The 21,098-nt window shown below is 38.9% G+C and overlaps 1 protein-coding gene across 1 annotated transcript in view; it reads left to right on the plus strand.

Moving 5' to 3' along the window:
- Nucleotides 1–7,171: 7,171 nt before the first annotated feature.
- LOC128702879 (carnitine O-palmitoyltransferase 1, liver isoform) overlaps nt 7,172–21,098 on the plus strand; it is a 115,461-nt gene continuing 101,534 nt past the window's right edge. The window contains exon 1 of the mRNA XM_070102528.1: nt 7,172–7,303. The gene's annotated coding sequence lies outside the window, so the exon portion shown is untranslated. The remainder of the gene's footprint in view (nt 7,304–21,098) is intronic.

Below are 21,098 nucleotides of genomic sequence, written 5' to 3' on the forward strand. Positions count from 1 at the left end.
ACTAGCACGTTAAGAACATAAGAAGAACATAAGAACGAAGGAACACTGCAGAAGGCCTACTGGCCCATGCGAGGCAGGTCCAAGTCCCTACCGGCTTAAGCCAATGCACCCAACCTAGTCAGGTCAGGTCACATTGACTTAAGGGAGGAACACGGCAACCGACCTGTTAGCACAAGCTATCAGGTCCAACTCACACCCACCCACATCTACTCATGTATTTATCCAACCTATTTTTAAAGCTACACAACGTTCTGGCCTCTATAACGGTACTTGGGAGTTTGTTCCACTCATCCACAACTCTATTACCAAACCAGTACTTTCCTATATCCCTCCTGAATCTGAATTTTTCCAACTTAAAACCATTGCTGCGAGTCCTGTCTAGGCTAGATATTTTCAGCACACTATTTACATCCCCTTTATTTATTCCTGTCTTCCACTTATAAACCTCAATCATATCCCCCCTAATTCTACGTCTTTCTAGAGAGTGCAGTTTCAGGGCCCTTAGTCTATCCTCATAGGGAAGGTTTCTGATACATGGGATCATCTTTGTCATCCTCCTTTGTACATTTTCCAGAGAATTTATATCCATTCTGTAATACGGTGACCAAAACTGTGCAGCATAATCTAAATGAGGCCTAACCAAGGATGTATAGAGTTGAAGAACAACCTGAGGACTCCTATTATTTATGCTTCTTGATATGAAGCCAAGGATTCTATTAGCTTTATTGCGAACACTTATGCACTGTTGTCTTGGTTTCAGATTACTGCTAACCAGAACTCCTAAATCTTTTTCGCAATCCGTAATATTAAGATCTACATTATTTAGTTTATATGTGGCATGGTTATTGTCCTGTCCAACATTTAGAACTTTGCATTTGTCTATATTAAACTGCATCTGCCACTTCTCCGACCACTGCATCAGTCTATTCAAATCTTCCTGGAGTGCTCGAATGTCCTCGTCAGAATGAATTCGACGGCCTATTTTGGTGTCATCGGCAAACTTGCCGATGTCGCTCTTTATGCCCTCATCTATGTCGTTTATGTAGATTGTGAACAGCAGGGGGCCCAACACTGACCCCTGTGGAACACCGCTCGTGACGCTTCCCCACTCTGATTTCTCCCCATTTATGCAAACTCTCTGCTGCCTATTTGTCAACCATGCCTCTATCCAGGAAAAAATTTCTCCTCCTATTCCATGTGCTTTAATTTTCCTCAATAGTCTCTGATGTGGGACCCTGTCAAAAGCCTTACTGAAGTCCATATACACAATATCATATTCATTACCATGATCTACCTCCTCAAATACCTTAGTGAAAAAAGTTAATAAATTCGTAAGGCAGGAACGCCCCTTTGTAAAACCATGCTGAGATTCGTTGATTAATTTATGCTTTTCAAGGTGGCTACGAACTGCCTCGGCAATTATTGATTCCATAAATTTTCCCACTATGGAGGTTAGGCTTATTGGTCTATAGTTCGAAGCTAAGGACCTGTCACCTGTTTTGAAAATAGGTATCACATTTGCCATTTTCCACTTATCTGGCACCATGCCAGTTTGTAGTGATATGTTGAAAAGATTAGCCAAAGGTGTGCTAAGCTCCTCTTTACATTCCTTTAGAACCCTTGCATACAGTTCATCAGGGCCTGGGGATTTGTTAGGTTTTAATTTATCTATTTGCCTAAGGACCATGTCACTTGTGACCCTAATAGTGCACAGTTTATTATCGTCCTGTTCTACATAATTTATCATTACTGGAATATCGCTGGTATCCTCCTGTGTAAAAACTGAGAGGAAGTATGTGTTAAAAATTCTACACATTTCCTTATCACTGTCAGTGAGCTGACCCGAGGAACTTTTGAGTGGGCCTATCTTGTCCCTGATCTTACTTCTGTATACCTGAAAGAATCCTTTTGGGTTAGTCTTCGATTCTCTTGCAACTTTAACCTCATAATCTCTATTTGCTTTTCTAATTCCCTTTTTTATTTCTCTCTTTAACTGAATATATCGATTTCTTAATTGCCCCTCTCCTCTTTTGATTTGCCTATATATGCCTCTCTTTTGACCAATCAGATATTTTAATCTATTGTTCATCCATTTAGGATCATTTTTGTTTGATCTGATTTCCCTATTTGGAACATAATTTGACTGAGCAGCTAGAACTATGCCCTGGAAAGCATCATATCGGCAACCATCACCACCTACCTGACCCCTAGTCAGGTCATTCCAGTTCAGCCCACCTAAGTAATTTTTCAGTCCTATGAAATCAGCCAAGCGAAAGTCAGGGACGGAGACTTGATTGCCATTATTAGGGGAATTCCATGATATGTTAAAACTGAGTGATTTGTGATCACTCTCCCCAAGCTCATCATTAACCTCAAGATTATTAATTAGTGTTTCCCTACTGGCAAGAACCAAGTCAAGGAGGTTATTTCCCCTAGTTGGCTCTGTCACAAACTGTTTTAAAAAACAATCCTGGATCGTATCAAGAAAGTCACCCGACTCTAAATTTCCTGTCAAATTGCTCCAGTCAATCTGTCTATAGTTGAAATCTCCCATTAGCACAACATTTTCGTATGTAGATGCCTTACGAATTTCGTCCCATAGAAGTTTACTGCACTCCCTATCAAGATTTGGGGCCCTGTAAATCACACCCAAAATTAGTTTTTCTCGGCCCTCGAGAAGCTGTAACCAAACAGATTCAGTGGCTGACGCTTCTAATTTAATATCTTGTCTAACACAACAATTTAAATTGTCTCTGACATACATCGCTACTCCACCACCTTTCCTGTTGACCCTGTCAGTGTGGAATAATTTATAGCCTTGTATGTGACATTCAGAGGGCATCTCTCTATCTTTCAGATTGAGCCAGGTCTCTGTTATAGCAATAATATCTATGTTTCCTGCACTTGCAATTAATCTTAGCTCATCTATCTTATTTCTAACACTCCTGCTATTAGTATAGTAAACCTTAAGGGAGCTAGTCCCTTGCTGCCCTCTGCTGTCCCCCTTTGTTTGCTGACCTGTTCTATTGTCTTTATTTATAACTTCATGCTGAATGCCTTTTATACATTTACTGTTTCCAACCCTAGTGTTGCAACCTGCTTGTTTCCCACACACACCCATACCTCTATCTTCCATCAGTTTAAAATCATAGGCATTTCACCAATGGCCTTCTCAATCGAGTCTGCAAGTGCTACCACCCCTGCCCCAGAGAGATGAACCCCATCCCTTGCATACATATCATGTTTGCCATAAAAGTTGTTCCAGTTGTCAATGAATGGGATTGCAAGTTCCTTGCAGTATCTGTCTAGCCAGCAATTTACACCAATTGCCCTAGACAACCATTCATTTCCTACTCCCCTTCTAGGCAAGATGCTACATATGATTGGGATCCCTCCCTTAGACTTAATGAAATCTATAGCTGACCTGTACTTATCTAGCAGCTCTTCTCTCCTACCCTTCCCAATATCATTTCCACCAGCACTGAGACAGATAATGGGCTTGTTCCCATTACCTGACATGATATTATCCAGTCTGTTGACAATGTCCCCAACACCAGCTCCAGGGAAGCACACTCTATCTCTCATCTTCTTATTCCTATTACAAAAAGCACGATCAACATATCTTACCTGAGAGTCACCAACCACAAGAATGCGCTTACCTTCATTAAGAGACCATACAATAAGTGTCAGGGGCCCGAGACTGTTCAACTGCCTCCCAGCACACATAAGGGGGATTACCAACAGACCCCTGGCAGTCTTCAAGCTGGCACTGGACAAGCACCTAAAGTCAGTTCCTGATCAGCCGGGCTGTGGCTCGTACGTTGGTTTGCGTGCAGCCAGCAGCAACAGCCTGGTTGATCAGGGGCTGATCCACCAGGAGGCCTGGTCACAGACCGGGCCGCGGGGGCGTTGACCCCCGAAACTCTCTCCAGGTAAACTCCAGGTAATATGTGAACAATGATGTATCGAAATGTAAACAAAGATGCATCGAAATGTAAACAATGATGCATCGAAATGTAAACAAAGATGCATCGAAATGTAAACAAAGATGCATCGAAATGTAAACAAAGATGCATCGAAAAGTAAACAAACATGCATTGAACGTATCTTACATTATTTTAAATTAGCCTGTCAGGTTTCTTTAGGTTAGGTTAAGTTCCTTACTATTTTCCCAAAATAAACCCACCTAAATTACCTAATATTAGGCATCTTACAGAATTTATCCGGTACGGCTGGATAACATGGACGTTTCCATAAGGCCCCTGCTGTTCATGTTCACCCCTCAGTGCAAAATGGGTACCTGTGTGTTAGTCGACTGGTGTGAGTTGCACCCTGGGACAAAATTGACCTAATTTGTCCGAAATGCTCTGCATAACAAGCGGTTTTCTATACAGTATTATGCTATTGATGTCAGCTAGGCCTGTATACCTTGTACATGTACTTGTATAAATAAACATATTATTAGTTAAATCGTACAGAATTTATTTGTATCATTTATATTCTACATAAAAATAAATAGATTTTCTAGTTGGGAGAGATAAAATAAGAAGGACAGATTAGTGGCAAATTGATTCGGCTCATACTGTACAACTGTTGTATCATCATTAGTCAGTAAACTGCCAGTTGTATCAAATACCTTCAACACAGACTCACTACAGTAATAAATTGTGAATTCATTACCTCTGTAACTTGCTCAGCCATCAAAACTTTGAGGCCCAGTCCCTGGACCCATTATGTACCTCTGTAATCTTTTGACTACCGCCCACAGGATGGGTATGGGGTGCATAATAAACATATTAAACTAACTCATCCCAAACAGTTTACAATTATTAGGTGTATCATGACTTTTTGCGAAAAGAACTAAATAAGCTAAATCCAGCTAAAAGCAAGGGACCATAACACATCCCAACCAAATTCCTAAAAGATGTTGCCTCCTGCAGTTCTAAAGTAAGTTTATTTATGTATACACAAATACAGTTACATAGATTGTCATACATAGCAGCATATGTGTAGAGAACCTAGGATAACCCCAAAAAAGTCGGACAGTGATTTTATTTCCACTGGTTAGTAGACAACAAACTATCCTTTCACCCTGGGAAAACAGAAGCCATACTATTTGGCACGAAAAGTAAACTGATAATAATAATACTGATAGAGCTTTATTTCCCTGAGCATAAAGATGATGTAAATGCATGGGTAGACACATGATTAAAATAATAGGCATAAAAGAAAGCCATTAATCATGCAATGCATTTCGGGCAACTAATCATAAGGTTTACAGACTAGTCTTAAGAACTAGATACAGCATTATGTAAGGCCTCTTGTGTAGTTAAAGACAATCATACGTTCAGCAAGGTAGTTAATGACAAAGTGGCCAATTACAAAACATTTACATATTATTTTGATGTCCAATGTAATGGGGAACCCATCACTTCACTATCTTCAGTGAAATATCTGGGAATTTCCCTTAACCCAAGCATTTCAGGAGATTTGATAGTGAACACTAGTAAAAATAGCGAATGGCAGGTTAAAGTTCCTCTGTAGACAGGCACAGTGTCTGCCCACTATCACTTATAAATGCTTAAGTATCAGTTGTGGCATGCTTGTGTCAGGGTACACCTGTGGATTTCACTTCACATTGGTTTTCAGATGCATGATAGAAATAAAGAATTGGCTCATATGCCTTAATTGGGAGTAGAATACATTTTGGGCTGTCAGTTAATTATTTGAGAATAATACAAATTATTATTATAATTAAGGGGGAAGCGCTAAACCCGGAGGATTATACAGCGCCTGGGGGGAATGTGGAAGGCATTCAGGCTTAATTCGGGGAACTGGAGCACAGATCCAATTCCCTAAATCAAGAGCCCCTCACCAACATCAAGGAACCTTCCTTGAGGGGAGAATAATACAAAAATTACTTCAACTGTACTTCAATTGACTCAAGACTGAGAGAGATTGACACCAGTCAGTTCACACATCATCATTCTGTCATGCAGAAGGAACCACATGTCTATGGTACATCCAACAAAATAAGCAGACTCTTGGATGTCACTACCGCCAGGCTCTGGCTGGGTTCCCAATGTAAACCAAAATAAATGTATATTATTCCTGATGAACAGTTGTCACGCCTTGCGTCATTATGTGCTGGATTGCGATAAAATTAATGAATTCAGAGCCAACTCACTCAGAAATATCGAAGTATTTTATCCACAGTGGTATATTACCAACCATTCTGGAAAAATGCCATGACTTTGCCCACTGTAAAAACACGTAACCACTTTTTTTTTTTTTTTATTATTACTGGCATACCTTGCTAAAATATAGCTGTATAGTCCTTGTGGCTTAGCGCTTCTTTTTTGATTATAATAATAATAATTGCTAAAATATAAGGCAATGTTTTTGTACTGTTTTGTGACCTAATAAATGTCATCATAAATACTCATTCCGACTGTAACCAGATATAAACATGTAAATAGTTCTGTACCACTGTAACTTGTTTATCAGAACTTTGCGGCCGTCCCTGGACCCATTATGTGCCTCTGTAATTTTTTGACTACCGTCCACACCATGGGTATGAAGAGCATAGTAAAGATATTAAACTAACTTATAGTTTTTGCTCTAAAACACAATGAGTTTAAAAGTTATAGTAAATCTTTTATAATAGTGTTGTGTAGAAACTCTTACATTACTCTGTAAATAACCAGTTCATAATCATTATTTGTAATAATTGATTTTCTTTGTGTTATATACTCTTGTCAGATTTTAGAAATAAACATTAAATAATTTTCTTTTCACAGACTGGGGTTATGTACTATATTACTTACTGTGTTGGCAACATAACTACATACACACATGATTACAGTTTGTTGACTTTATTATAAATATCTACTAACAGTGACATAAATCGTAGACTGAAATAAAGCCACTTTTAGACCTAGCGGTCGATAGTGCATCTCTTCTCGAGTTTATATATATTAATTTTTCCTGCATGAATGTGAATATCCGATTTATGGGACTTTAAAAGTCCATTGCGCCAACCTTGCCACTATTAACGGTGGCCAGAGTTTTGTCTTTCGCGATCTCATTGAGCACTTCACTCGCCGATTACATTTATTTAGAAGGATAAACGGGAAATTATTGAAGGGTAGTGGTATATGGCAGGTTGTGTGTGTGCGCGTGTGTAGGCGCGGGGTAATGAGCGCTGCTCACAGTCTTGACTGGAGAGCCTTCACATCTGGCATTGTTCTATCACCTTCCACCGTATTTCGATTATCTACGACATTCCGTCTACATTTTTAAGGCGAGTGTATGGGGAAGTGTAGCGGCTTGTCTGCCTGAGGTGCTGGTCACGGAATTTTGGCATGTCCTTGCTTGTGTTCTTGTTATTATATGTTTCTGTCGTGACAGTGCTACTGCTGATCTGTCAAAGTGTCTGGTTACAATCCCTGCGAGTGATAATTTAGTTTTTTTTTTCCTTAGGATTCCTACACAGAGTAATTTTTTTTTATGATTGCCTTATACTATAGGAATTTAATAAAAAAATAACCTGTGATAACCCATTGTAGGTAACCAGCGTGACATTTCCATTGTGGTCTTATTGACTCCAGTGGTAATAAGTCACGTTGACTTTTTAGGGGTTATTCTAGTAATTTAAATTATGAAGATGAGACACTGGTGCTACATTTGGGTGTCTTTATTCTGGAAGTGCTTGAGACTGCAGTCGATGTGTTCAGTCCATTAATCTTGAAAATGTTAAGATAAATGGACTGAACACTTAAGACTCCAGGCAGCTTACCTGGAGTTTACCTGGAGAGTTCCAGGGGTCAACGCCCCCGCGGCACGGTCTGTAACCAGGCCTCATGGTAGATCAGGGCCTGATCAACCAGGCTGTTACTGCTGGCTGCACGCAATCCAACGTATGAGCCACAGCCCGGCTGGTCAGGTACCGACTTTAAGTGCCTGTCCAGTGCCTGCTGAAGACACCTAGGGGTCTACTGGTAATCCCCCTTAGACCCCTGGGTGTCTTCAAGCAGGCACTGGACAGGCACCTAAAGTCGGTACCTGACCAGCCGGGCTGTGGCTCGTACGTTGGATTGCGTGCAGCTGAGCAACTGATTACCTCAAATTTCTTCTCATCTTTCACTTTTCTCTGCATTGGACTGAAGAAGCCACTGCATGGCGAAATGTTTCCAGAATATAGATACTGAAATGTTGCACAAGTCTCATTTATCAATTTGTCGGTTTTGTAAACCATTTATTCACAATTTACACTTCATAATTTTATTTGTGTACCTGTGCCTAAATAAACTTTCTAGTCCTTGTTTCTTTACCTTCCCTTCTTGCTGATGCACCCTCCTTTAATCCAGACTCTCATTGACTTTTTAACAGCGACTGATTTACCACACAAACTCTGATGATGCCTTTAGCACTCTCCTTTACCCCCTGCACTATGCACTGCCCTGCTGCACTCCATACCCTAATAATCATCCCTCTCCCTCTTGCCACCCATTTCCCCTGCATCCTTCCCTGCCCTGCTGTGCTGTATAACCCTTGCAGTTTAGCACTTCCTTTGATTTTAATAATAATTTTTTAGTCCTTGTATTAATTGGCTACTCGGCAGAACTCTGGCAACAGTTTACACTTTTCATTGCATACAACCTGTGTACATCATGGGATAAGTAAATATTTCTTGTGCAGATTTTTATTTTGGGAGATATTTACAAATATCGGTTAGGTTACTTTAGGTATTGTTTAATTAAGGTTAGATAAATTTAAATTACATTGGTTAAATTATGTAACCTAACCTGAAAATGCCATCTCCCTTTATATTGGGTCAAGCATGAGACACCTCGGTATGCCTCACAACCCAAACAAATGTATCAGTTTTTGTTTTATCTCCCAAAATAAGTTTGCACAACAAACTACTATTTAATCCAAGATGTACATACCGGGCGGGTATAGGTTGCGCGTATTGGAAAGTGTAAAATGACCAATTTCCACCGAGTAGTTTTTGGTAACTATTACCTTTTGTTTTTTTTTAGATTCATATATGTTATGAAGCTAGATCATTATAAATAAGCAGATATACATTCTCAATTTTGTCATAATTATTAGAAAAGTGTGCATGGCTTGGTTGGTAGTGCCCTTAGTTTACACACACACCATGATTCATTCCTGGAATGAGTGAAACATTGGGCATGTCTCCTCACACTTGCTGTCCCTGTTTATCTGTAGTAAGTAGGTACCTGGGTGTTATGTGACTGTTGAGTTGCATCCTGGGGGGAAAGATTAAAAGGATCCCAATGGAAATAAGACTGACAGCCCTTGATAACACTGACTTTCTCGGGTTATCCTGGGTAGCTAACCCTCCAGGTTAAAAATTAAAATAAAATTGTCTTGACTGATTTTAAAATTATCAGAATCGGTGAAATATTTTCTTAAATAGTTGTTTTGAAAGAGTTCTGTTCTACATAATGAAACTGAGGAAGTTTATATTGAAATGTTTTAATTTTGTTATTCAAGATGGTGTTTATTTAGCAACATTTTGTTTGTCATGGGTATGCCACGTAAAATAGACGATATTTTTACATTCTTCTAGCCTTGGTGCTGGTGAGGGTCTTGGTCTAAAGAATTGGACTTTTCCTCCCATTCCTTGGATGGAACCAGATTGCCTCCCATTCCTAAGTGCAATAATAGTGCAATAATAGTAATTTTGGCCCACATGTTAAGATATCAAAAATTTCTGTGCTTGAATAGAACCAGCTGTTAAAATATGCACAAGTTTTAAGTTTTTTCAACCCTTAGACATGTAGTGTTAGCCTAATAGACTATAATAGCTTTTTTAAAATATTCTTGGGACAATCGTGGAGCTTTTGGATTATCTCGGGTCAGAATGCCTTTTATCACTAATATAGTATTCCAATACTTAACAGCTTGTATATGTAAATTCTTAGAACTATGTTCAGGCCATCAAAATCCATGGTATAGTAATATTTGCACATAAGGCTGTATTTTTGTTAAAGTACCTTAATATGTTGTCTAGTTATTTTAGTGGGATCCATTATATTTTCTTGTTTTGGGTTTCTTTTTCATTTAACTTTTTTCAGTACACATTTGTTAATGTTTTAATATCTTACACATTTCTGCCTTGCATTTAACAACTGCTCCATGACCTGTGTCAGTATAGAGAGTAAGATTTAGGATTAGTCTGCCCAAAATGCCTAGGCATGCTAGTCGCTTTCTTTGTAATTAATGTTTTATAATATATAAACCACACGTTGTAAGCTTTGCAAGGAAATAAACATTTTCATTTTCAACTTTATCATTAACCAGTAATCTTAATTATTTGCATTTTGTAAGTTATATTTACTATAATTTTTTTCAAACTTTGTGATTTTTTCTATGCATATACTGTATTGTATTAATGATTTACAAACTTTAGTATTTTTGGATAAAATTTCATTTTTCAAAGTTTTACATTTGCTGCCTTTGTATATTAAAATTTATTTGTACACTGGAAAGCTGTCTGTATGATTGCTTTAAAGATACTAGCCTTTTCTCTCATTATTAGTGCAGCTTATAAATATGAAAACAATACATATTTTATGTATATGCTTATACAAGAGGGCCCAGCTGATACAGGCCAAGTCAGGTTCTGGGCTGCTGACATAAAGCAAAAATCACTGTAAAGTGAAACATAGCCTTTTTTCACTTTCAAATGTATATAAAAGCCTGATAACATGTTTACACTATCATATATTAAGTGAGGATTATAGCTAGGCCTAAAAAATGCATATTCATTGTACACATTACTTGCCTTAATTGTACACATTACTTGCCTTAAAATATTTTTGTCCTTAGCTTGTTATTATAATCAAAAAGAAGCATTACACCTACTAGGGTCATACAGCACTGCAGGGCAGGAATTAATGCAGGATCAAAGGATAAGCAAGGGTGAAGAGGACAACAGGTAAAGTTAGGAAGGGCTGTGAGGAGTGCTAAAGGAAGGATTTTGAAAGTTTGTGGAATAAATCAGCTGCTGTCAAAAAGTTGAAGAGGGAGTCTGTGTCAAAGGTGGGGTCATCAGCAAAGAGGGAAGATAAAGTAAGGGTGTTAGAGCAGTGACGATGTTGGAGGAAAATTCTGCGTGCTTGCTGATAGACAGGACAGTCCAATAGAATATGGGAAATTTAAACTGGAACGAGACAGTTTTCGGTGGAATAAGGTGCCTCTTCGTGAGATACCCATGAGTTAGACGAGTGTGTCTGATGCGAAGATGAGTGTTGTCTCCCAATCTTGGTATCATTGACAAGGCCAGAAACCCAAATTTGGTTTGATAGAATGTAATTTGTTAAGAGTCATATCACATGAATGTTGTTGCCAACGGTTGTGAAAGTGAGTAGAGATTACGGCAAAATAGTCAGAGAATGGAATACCTCTACCTGAAACTGGTAGGTGACATACTGCAGACTGTGCAGTAGTGTCTGCCTGCTCATTGTCCTGAACATCAGCATGACCAGGGACCCAACAGAAAATGACCTTTGTTTTTGCTAGTAATGCGGCATAACCAGAGTAGTATACAAAGAACTAGGGGATGAGGCGAATCAAATTTTTTAATAGCTTGCAAGGCACTAAAGAAGTCTGAGATGATTACAAACAATGAAGTAGGCATAAATGCAATGCAGATAATTGCAATGAGAATGGAATACAATTCAGCTGTAAAAATGCCAACTGAGTCTAATAAATGACCTTGTACTACACTGTCCGGAAACACTGCTTCAAACTCGACACCACCAGAGGATTTAGAACCATCAGTGTACACTGCAATGGCATGAGAATGAGATCGGAAGTGATTAAGAAAGAGAGCGAGAAGTAACTGTAGGGATTTGGGCTTTCGCGAATGGTAGTGGGGAAGAACAGACACTGTCTTAACTTCCCAATGGGGTAGTGAAAAGTTAAAGCTAGATGACTATATAAAGGGGGCTTCGCTTAGTGAGTGGTGAATAAAAATATAATATAATATAATATAATATAATATAATATATATATATATATATATATATATATATATATATATATATATATATATATATATATATATATATATATATATATATATATATATATATATATATAAATATATATATATATATAAATATATATATATATATAAATATATATATATATATAAATATATATATATATATAAATATATATATATATATATATATAATATTTTTTTTTTTTTTTTTTTTTTTTCTTCAACAAGTCGGCCGTCTCCCACCGAGGCAGGGTGACCCAAAAAAAAAAAAGAAAGAAAATCCCCAAAAAGAAAATACTTTCATCATTCAACACTTTCACCACACTCACACATTATCACTGCTTTTGCAGAGGTGCTCAGAATACAACAGTTTAGAAGCATATACGTATAGAGATACACAACATATCCCTCCAAACTGCCAATATCCCAAACCCCTCCTTTAAAGTGCAGGCATTGTACTTCCCATTTCCATGTCATTCATATATATATATACAGTGGACCCCCGCATAACGATGGCATCACATAGCGATTATTTCGCATACCGCTTACTTTAATCGCAAAATTTTTGCCGCGCATACCGATTAAAAACCCGCTCACCGATTTTCGTCCGACACGTGTCCAATGTGCGCCCTCAGCCAGCCTCACATGTGCCGCCCGTGCCATTGTTTACCAGCCAGCCTCCGCGGTAACATCCAAGCATACACTCGGAATATTTCGTATTATTAGTGTTTTCGGTGCTGTTTCTGGAAAATAAGTGACCATGGGCCCCAAGAAAGCTTCTAGTGCCAACCGTACACCAATAAGGGTGAGAATTCCCATTGAAATGAAGAAAGAGATCATTGATAAGTATGAAAGTGGAGTGCGTATCGCCGACCTAGTCAAGTTGTACAAGAAACCCCAATCAACCATCGCTACTATTGTGGGCACCAAAAAGACAATCAAGGAAGCTGTTCTTGCCAAAGGTTTAACTGTGTTTTCGAAACAAAGATCGCAAGTGATGGAAGATGTTGAGAGACTCTTATTGGTGTGGATAAATGAAAAACAGCTAGCAGGAGATAGCGTCTCTCAAGCGATCATATGTGAAAAGGCTAGGAAGTTGCATGAGGATTTAATTAAAAAAATGCCTGCAACTAGTGATGATGTGAGTGAATTTAAGGCCAGCAAAGGTTGGTTTGAGAGATTTAAGAAGCGTAGTGGCATCCATAGTGTGATAAGGCATGGTGAGGCTGCCAGTTCGGACCACAAAGCGGCTGAAAAATATGTGCAGGAATTCAAGGAGTACATAGAAACTGAAGGACTGAAACCTGAACAAGTGTTTAATTGTGATGAAACAGGCCTGTTCTGGAAGAAAATGCCAAGCAGGACCTACATTACTCAGGAGGAAAAGGCACTCCCAGGACATAAGCCTATGAAAGACAGGCTTACTCTTCTCATGTGTGCCAATGCTACTGGTGATTGCAAAGTGAAGCCTTTATTAGTGTATCACTCTGAAACTCCCAGAGCGTTCAGGCAAAAGAATGTCCTCAAGGATAATTTGTGTGTGCTGTGGAGGGCAAACAGTAAGGCATGGGTCACTAGGGAATTTTTCTATAACTGGTTACACCATGCATTTGCCCCCAATGTGAAAGATTACCTAACTGAAAAGAAATTAGAACTTAAGTGCCTCCTGGTGTTAGACAATGCCCCTGGTCATCCTACAGACGTGGCAGAGCGACTTTATGGGGACATGAGCTTCATTAAGGTGAAGTTTTTGCCTCCTAATACCACTCCTCTCCTGCAGCCCATGGACCAGCAGGTTATTTCCAACTTCAAGAAACTGTACACAAAAGCTCTGTTTGAAAGGTGCTTTGTAATGACCTCAGAAACTCAACTGACTCTAAGAGAGTTTTGGAGAGATCACTTTAATATCCTCAATTGTGTAAACCTTATAGGTAAGGCTTGGGAGGAAGTGACTAAGAGGACCTTGAACTCTGCTTGGAAGAAACTGTGGCCAGAATGTGTAGACAAAAGGGATTTTGAAGGGTTTGAGGCTAACCCTGAGAGGATTATGCCAGTTGAGGAATCCATTGTGGCATTGGGAAAGTCCTTGGGGTTGGAGGTTAGTGGGGAGGATGTGGAAGAGTTGGTGGAGGAGGACAATGAAGAACTAACCACTGATGAGCTGATAGATCAACTTCAAGAGCAAGAGGCCAGACCTGGGGAAACTGGTTCAGAGGAGGGGAGAGAGAAATTGAAGAAGTTGCCTACTACAAAGATAAAGGAAATCTGTGCAAAGTGGCTTGAAGTGCAAACCTTCATGGATGAAAATCACCCTCACACAGCTATTGCAAGCCGTGTTGGCAACCTGTACACTGACAATGTTGTGAAACACTTTAGGGAAGTCATAAAGGAACGAGAGGTACAGGCCACTATGGACAGATATCTTGTGCGAAAGAAGTCCAGTGACTCTGAAGCTGGCCCTAGTGGCATTAAAAGAAGAAGGGAAGTAACCCCAGAAAAGGACTTGCTACCTCAAGTCCTAATGGAAGGGGATTCCCCTTCTAAACAGTAAGAAGATAATGCTCTCCCCTCCTCCCATCCCATCAATCATCACCAGATCTTCAATAAAAGTAAGTGTCATGCAAGTGTGCATGCCTTTTTCAGTTTGTGTGTATTAAAATTAACATTTCATGTGGTAAAAAAAATTTTTTTTCATACTTTTGGGTGTCTTGCACGGATTAATTTTATTTCCATTATTTCTTATGGGGAAAATTCATTCACATAACGATTATTTCGCATAACAATTACCCCTCTTGCACGGATTAAAATCGTTACCCGGGGGTCCACTGTATATTATAATTTTTTTTTTTTTTCAACAAGTCGGCCGTCTCCCACCGAGGCAGGGTGACCCAAAAAAGAAAGAAAATCCCCAAAAAGAAAATACTTTCATCATCATTCAACACTTTCACCACACTCGCACATTATCACTGTTTTTGCAGAGGTGCTCAGAATACAACAGTTTAGAAGCATACACATATAAAGATACACAACATATCCCTCCAAACTGCCAATATCCCAAACCCCTCCTTTAAAGTGCAGGCATTGTACTTCCCATTTCCAGGACTCAAGTCCGACTATATGAAAATAACCGGTTTCCCTGAATCCCTTCACTAAATATTACCCTGCTCACACTCCAACAGATCGTCAGGTCCCAAGTACCATTCGTCTCCATTCACTCCTATCTAACACGCTCACACACGCTTGCTGGAAGTCCAAGCCCCTTACCCACAAAACCTCCTTTACCCCCTCTCTCCAACCCTTTCGAGGACGACCCCTACCCCGCCTTCCTTCCCCTATAGATTTATATGCTTTCCATGTCATTCTACTTTGATCCATTCTCTCTAAATGACCTAACCACCTCAACAACCCCTCTTCTGCCCTCTGACTAATACTTTTATTAACTCCACACCTTTTCCTAATTTCCACACTCCGAATTTTCTGCATAATATTTACATCACACATTGCCCTTAAACAGGACATCTCCACTGCCTCCAACCGTCTCCTCGCTGCTGCATTTACCACCCAAGCTTCACACCCATAGAAGAGTGTTGGTACTACTATACTTTCATACATTCCCTTCTTTGCCTCCATAGATAACGTTTTTTGACTCCACATATACCTCAACGCACCACTCACCTTTTTTCCCTCATCAATTCTATGATGAACCTCATCCTTCATAAATCCATCCGCCGACACGTCAACTCCCAAGTATCTGAAAACATTCACTTCTTCCATACTACTCCTCCCCAATTTGATATCCAATTTTTCTTTATCTAAATCATTTGACACCCTCATCACCTTACTCTTTTCTATGTTCACTTTCAACTTTCTACCTTTACACACATTCCCAAACTCATCCACTAACCTTTGCAATTTTTCTTTAGAATCTCCCATAAGCACAGTATCATCAGCAAAAAGCAACTGTGTCAATTCCCATTTTGAATTTGATTCCCCAAAATTTAATCCCACCCCTCTCCTGAACACCCTAGCATTTACTTCTTTTACAACCCCATCTATAAATATATTAAACAACCATGGTGACATTACACATCCCTGTCTAAGACCTACTTTTACCGGGAAGTAGTCTCCCTCTCTTCTACACACCCTAACCTGAGCCTCGCTATCCTCATAAAAACTCTTTACAGCATTTAATAACTTACCACCTATTCCATATACTTGCAACATCTGCCACATTGCTCCTCTATCCACTCTATCATATGCCTTTTCTAAATCCGGCTGTTTCCCACCGAGGTAGGGTGGCCCGAAAAAGAAAAACTTTCACCATCATTCATTCAATATATATATTGTAGGAAGTCTGAAAAATGAAGAATGAGTATGATTGAAAACCACTATTAGTTAAACTCTGTAAAGCAGGGCCCTCTTACTTGCTTCATTCTGTTTAGTACTGTAATAAACTCTCAAATTCTTATTTGTCTTGTTAGGATAAATTACATAGCCAAATTGTATTATGAGAACAGATTATCCAACTTACGAGGTGATATAAAAAAGACCTGGAAGACCCTATCAGAAATTCTGGGAACAAAAAAGATATCACGACATAGCGAAATAAAATTAGCAAAATCTGATGAACCCCAACTCCCACCAACAGAAACAGCAAACACTCAATGATTTCTTCTCCACTAAAGGTCAAAACCTTGCCAATAATATTCCTAGCTCAGACACCCCACCAAATGACTACCTCACTGGCAACTACCCGAACACATTGTTCCTAGCTCCGACTAACCCATACGAAGTCTCCCTTATTATCAACGCACTGAAAAACAAGGCAGGAGATTTAAATACCTTACCACCCTTTATATACAAAAAAGCGTCACAAGTACTATCACCAATCATTGCAACACTCTTTAACAAATCCATTGAATCCTCCACCTTCCCTACAGTTCTCAAAATAGCAAGGGTCACCCCGATCCATAAAGGAGGAGACCAAACAGAGTTGAATAACTATAGGCCAATATCCAATTTACACCCTCTCTCAAAAATCTTCGAAAAATTAATTCATAAACGAATCTACTCCTACCTTATCTCCCATAACATTCTCAACCCCTGCCAATTTGGATTCAGGCCTAATAAAAATACTAATGATGCTATTATACACATGCTAGAACATATATACACTGCAATAGAGGAAAAAGAAGTCCCACTGGGGATCTTCATTGACTTACGTAAAGCTTTTGATACAGTTGACCATGACTTGCTCCACGTAAAATTGTCACACTATGGTATTAGAGGGCACTCCCTCAACTACCTCAAGTCTTACCTCAGCAACAGAAGCCAATATGTGTACGCAAATGGGGCAAGCTCTTCAGCACAACCAATTACAGTTGGTGTCCCACAGGGAAGTGTCCTTGGCCCTCTTCTCTTTCTCCTATACATAAATGACCTACCAAATGCTTCGCAATTACTCAAACCCACACTTTTTGCAGATGACACCACATGCGTCTTCTCTCACCCGAGCCCAGTCATGCTAGCCAATACTGTAAACACCGAATTACAGAAAATATCTACCTGGATGAGGACTAACAAACTTACACTAAACATTGACAAAACCTACTTCATTCAGTTTGGTAGCAGAGCTACAGATGTACCTCTTAACATAATGATAAACGGATCACCTATCACAAAGCTAACAGAGGGAAAATTCTTAGGAATCCACCTCGATAATAGACTCAAATTTCATACACATATACAACAAATTTCTAAGAAAATTTCCAAGACTGTAGGCATATTATCGAAGATACGGTACTATGTTCCACAGTCAGCCCTCCTGGCCCTTTATCACTCTTATTTACCCCTATCTCACCTATGGAATTTGTGCATGGGGCTCAACAACAACTAACCATCTCAGACCACTAATTACCCAACAAAAGGCTGCAGTTAGAATAACAAATTCTCACTACAGGCAGCACACTCCACCAATATTCAAAACACTCAACCTACTCACCATACAAAACATCCATACTTATTATTGCACTTATTACATACATAGAACACTTAACTCTGATATTAACCCTCCCCTCAAACATCTCCTTGCCAACCTCAACAGAACACATGACCATAATACAAGGCACAGATCACTCTTTGATGTTCCTCGTGTCCATCTCACGCTATGCAAAAACTCAATGCACATAAAAGGCCCTAAAATCTGGAATTCATTACCTGTAAATATAAAAGAAACACTACCTGTTTATAAATTCAAGTCTCTTCTCAAAGTTCACTTACTCACTCAAAACCACATAAATACTGAATAACTGAACCATATAAATTGTATATCCTAAATGTTACTCACAATTATATCACACAAATGTTAAACCTAACTTTGTTATTTTTTTTTTTTTTTTTTTTTAAATACACTACCTAACAGAATACTCCATTCTACTGAATGAACAGCAATGCATGCAACCATATGACCTGTCTTTGTAATACTCATTTGTATTTTATAGTTATCTGTTTACAATAATGTCTTATCACTGATTTCATCATTGCTTAGTTAATCTTAAGTTAATTTTAAGCCAGCCCGTAATGCTATGCATATTAGTGGCTTTGGCATGCTGCTCGTACCTGTATTTTTTTTTGTACCTCTGTATGTATGCTAAAATTTATAAATAAATAAATATGTGCACTTAAGAGACCTTGTCTTAATACAGTGGTTAACTTGGCTTGTCACAGCAGTAAGTAGTCAGTAGTAAGTCTCAAGTGGTGATCCGTAATGAGACATTACTTAACCAAGATGAATGGTTGTATCGAAAGCACTACAACTTTATAGATTAATGTACACATACAAGAAGACTAGGGTGTGTCAACTAGTAACTCCACTAGCCTGCACTCTGTGCAGTGAATCTCTAGAGTAGTAGTATCAATAAAGCTCTGGCTTCTAGGTACAATATTTCACTTAGCAGGATATCCTTTGCATCGTGAGCAGTCTTGCCTAGATCCATGGTCCCGGTTGACCAAGCAGGCGATCCGTCTGTAAAAGTACCTGGCTAGCTAGTGGTCATTCTTTACTTATATGCCTGGTGGTGCCAAAATCCCAAGAGGTACAAATCATCCAGATTTGTCCCTTGGGCTTCTGTCCTAATTTTTGCTGGTTTGCCAGAAATTTGGTTCTTCACACTGTGAAACCCTCCTTTGATCTGCTGTATCTTACCTTCCATGTGGTCTTTCCTAGTCCTAGACGTTTCACTTCAGTCAGGGCTAACTACTCTTCAAAACTTCTTTCATGGCATACTTTGCATTCTCTGCCTGCTACTGCAGCTGCTGCCAGTATTTTGTTCCATTACCAGGTTGTCATCTTATATCTGTTCAGTGATATTTTCCTAGGTACAGCATGTTTAGTGTGTTCAGTTTGAGCCTTGATTCACTGAATCTTAACTTAGATGCATTATTTCTTGTTCACTCTTACCACTGCTAATCCAGTCAGGTAGGGGTTTAGTGGAAATATTGATTATAGTATGAGCTTAATTGTAAAAATAAAAATACCTCGGCAGATAACCATAAGAGTTTCTAGACTCAGAATTGACATGTTATAACTGATTTCCTGGCTTAAAACTGGTTATTTACTGAATGGCACACAGTAAATGTTTTCAGCTGATTGATTTGACAAGCTAATATTTTCCTTGCATAGCCTACAGGAAAAATGGTTAATTTGCAGCTATATCTAGCACAACATGGGCATATTTCAAATTCCAAAGTGGAAGTAGTGAAAGTCATTTCCTCCCCACTCGACCAGTAGGGAAATACGTACATGTGTTATACAAAGTCTCATAATTACCTGTAGCATGGCCCCTATCGTCTTGAAGCTGGGTGGCATGGTTCGAGTGGCTCTCTCTCTCTCTCTCAGGAGGATGGGGGGAGGGCTTCTTTCCCTCCTCATCCCAGGTATTAACCTGTTAAACCCAGCATTCCACTTCCATATTTTTTTTCATGAATAACTTTGATCTTACCCTTCGTCTAAATGTGCATACTGGGGAGTTAAGTGATTGGTATACATCTGGTGTTCCTGTGAAATGCTGTGCTGTGGTGGCTGCATCACCTGAAGGAAATTGGATGGGTTTTATGACTGAAGTATTACTGGAGATTGCCAGCCCATTGTTAATTAAGTGATATTAGTATTGTTGATGCTCCATGTTGAAACGTGCTAAGTTTTGATTAATTTTGCTCGGGTAATTCCTGGGGTGTCATCAAAGTTGTTACAGCCCTGGGAAGGGTAAGGAGTGGTTCCTGGGAAGGCTAGCACAATTCATGGTGTTGGCAGGGATACTGGGATTTGATGGGCTTCTGGTTGATTTCTTTTAATAAGGTAGATTCTACCCCTCATTTTTTCCTTGCTTATTGGACTGGTGTAAAATAAAATTGCTGGGCTTGGCTGACATTCCACTTTTTCCTTATTTTTTGGTATCCAGCTTATAGTATGCATAGTTTGTTGATTGAAGTAATGTTTTGCACATTATAATGGCAGTTAACAGATGGAAGTGTAAATTTTGGGGTAAAATAGTTACCCATAGGCACACATGTTTAAATATTCAGAGTTTGTGAAGTAATGTTCTAAAATACCGTTTACGTAATGTCTCTTTTCCAGTGAAACTGACATCAATGGTGCTCTGTAATACATATTTGGAATGTTATTTATTATGGTGTCTACCTACAGATAATTTGTTATAAATTGGTGAAATGAGTACAGATTAGGGTAAAAAAAAAGGGTAAATGAATTGGGAATTTTTTCAGTTATAATTGAAGATAAATTCATTCCTAGATAAGTGTGGTGTAATTGGGCAAACGTACAAGATGTATACATTACTATTTAATGCTGGGAATGGGAGGTGGTAATTTATTTGTAAGTGAAACCTTTATAAATCTAATGTTAATAAAATTGAACTGCTGAAACTGAACCCATGATGAAATGCTTGATAATATTCTTATTACTCTACTGAAGTTCATCTCAGGCAGGCAGGTTTCATTGCCTTATTTAAAATCCATCCTGAGTGATAACGTTTGACAA

Source organism: Cherax quadricarinatus, chromosome 82 (assembly GCF_038502225.1).
Source record: "Cherax quadricarinatus isolate ZL_2023a chromosome 82, ASM3850222v1, whole genome shotgun sequence".
In the NCBI taxonomy this organism is placed as follows: domain Eukaryota; kingdom Metazoa; phylum Arthropoda; class Malacostraca; order Decapoda; family Parastacidae; genus Cherax; species Cherax quadricarinatus.